This window comes from Octodon degus, unplaced genomic scaffold (genome assembly GCF_000260255.1).
Source record: "Octodon degus isolate 3935 unplaced genomic scaffold, OctDeg1.0 scaffold00007, whole genome shotgun sequence".
NCBI classification, from domain to species: Eukaryota; Metazoa; Chordata; class Mammalia; order Rodentia; family Octodontidae; genus Octodon; species Octodon degus.
The window spans coordinates 33,834,844-33,836,833 of NW_004524583.1; the positions used below are offsets into that span (position 1 = coordinate 33,834,844).

General features: G+C 39.4%; 1 protein-coding gene across 1 annotated transcript in view; it reads right to left on the reverse strand.

Annotated features, from left to right (window-relative positions):
* Positions 1-1,990, reverse strand: part of Nek9 (NIMA related kinase 9) — a 45,202-nt gene that overhangs the window by 42,447 nt on the left and 765 nt on the right. The window contains exon 2 of the mRNA XM_023703728.1: positions 291-346. The gene's annotated coding sequence lies outside the window, so the exon portion shown is untranslated. The remainder of the gene's footprint in view (positions 1-290; positions 347-1,990) is intronic.

The window sequence follows — 1,990 nt, forward strand, 5'->3', positions numbered from 1 at the left end:
GGATGTGGCACACACCTGTAATCCCAGCACTCAGGAGGCTGAGACAGGAGGATTGCCACTGGCATTCAGGCCAGCTTGGGTTATACGGTTAACTGAAGGCCAGCCTGACTTCCATAGTGAGACCCTGTCTCAAAAAACAAAAAAAGGGGCCAGGGAGATGGCTCAGTGGAATAAGCGCTTCCCTGGCAAGTGCAAGAGCCTGAGTTCAATCCCCAGTTCCGCCAAAAAACCCAACAAGAAACAATTACAGCCCTATAATTTTAGCTTCTTTTCACAGACATATGAATTACCTCTTCCTCAAACAATTTGTCCTTCTGACGAAGGATTTTGTCATACAGGTTCCCTCCTGCAATTAAACAAGAAACAGGTTTGAATTGCTTAACACAGATCAGAGATTGGCTCTTTTTATCTAATAGGGTATTAACAGGTGACATGATGAAATTCAAGATTCTGCTTTCCAAAGGAAATGACTTCTTCCTGCTTGGTTTTTCAAATGGGTATGAAAATCCTATCTCTCAAGGACTACATCAGAAATGTTCTTCAGAAATTCCTTTCCCTAACTCAAGAAGCTTGATACAAAAACTAGAAGTATGACATTTTAAGGAAAGATGAGAGTAAAGGCCATTTCTATAGTGACACAATTCATGAAACAGCTTCAGAGTGAGGTGATTTTCTTTTCAAACAACTTGTAATACTTTTTATAATGGCTCTCTCAATGTGACCACTAGAATACTTAGGCTACAACTGTGAGGCAACAGTATAAAAGTTACCGATATTACATGGTATAATATCAACAAGTGTTTCTTACACACAGAAAAGCTGTCTTAAAATTTAGGGCACACCCCTGGATTATGTCCAATCATTACTTTTATTAACTTGCTTCTCTCTTTTCTTTATCAAGTAATACAGACAGAAAATGACCATGATTCATCTCTCCATACCCCAGCTACAATTTACACTTTAGTTCTGATTAAAGTTTTATAACTTCTCTTCCGTGCAATTTAGTAACTTATGGGGTCAATAAATGTATCACTTGTTCTAGTTCCTCCTAATTGTAAAGGAAGATAACTGCCAACTGCCCCTCTTTCAAAAATTTCTAATACAATGTCATATATTTAGGATTGAACAGAATCAGAATTATGAAACACAAGAACTTAAGACAGGAAGGCAAGTGAAGAGTATGCTGGTAACCCTTCAGCATGCAGTCCACAAAGGTGTTTGGAGGGTCTTCTCTATAACAGCTCTGCTACAGGGCCTGGGCTGTAACTCAGCAGTTCCGAGTACCAAAAACCAAACCAAAACACTTGCTATATACCAAGCCCTATACTATGGGCTTTCAAAATTAAGTTCACATAATCCTAGAAGTTCATGTGGTAACCTTTTCTAGAATGAGGAAACCAAGGTACAGAAGACTTAAGTTTCTTGACCAGCGTTATACAGTTAGAAAGTGCAGCACCTGGAATGGGGATTCAGAAACCTATTTTCTTAACAACTAGGCATATTACTATCTTATAAGTAAAATGGTCCAAAGAAATTAGAGGTCAGATAAGTAAGACCACTCTTGGCTGGGAGTGGTGGCAAATGCCGATCATCTCAGCACTAGAGAGGTTGAAAGATTGTGAAGGCAATCGGAAGGCAGAAGGATTGTCACAAGTTCAAGACCAGCCTGGGCTACACAGTGAGTTCAAAGCCAGCCTGGAGTACATAGTCAGACTGTTTCAAAACAAAACAACCCTAAATCCTCCGAAAACTAAAAAATAAATAAGGCCACATTTTACTATCATTTCATTCAGTTGGTTCTCTGGGCCTTTTTCCTATCATCTAACTTTAGCTGGAGTCAATATAAGTAAGTATCATCTATAAGATTTCATTAAGATGGGGGATAGCTCAGCAGCACAAGCGCCTTCCTGGGAAGTACAAGGTGCCGAGTTCAATCCCAGCATGAGGAAAAAAGAAAAAGATTTCACTGAAAAGCATATCAAGGGCTGGT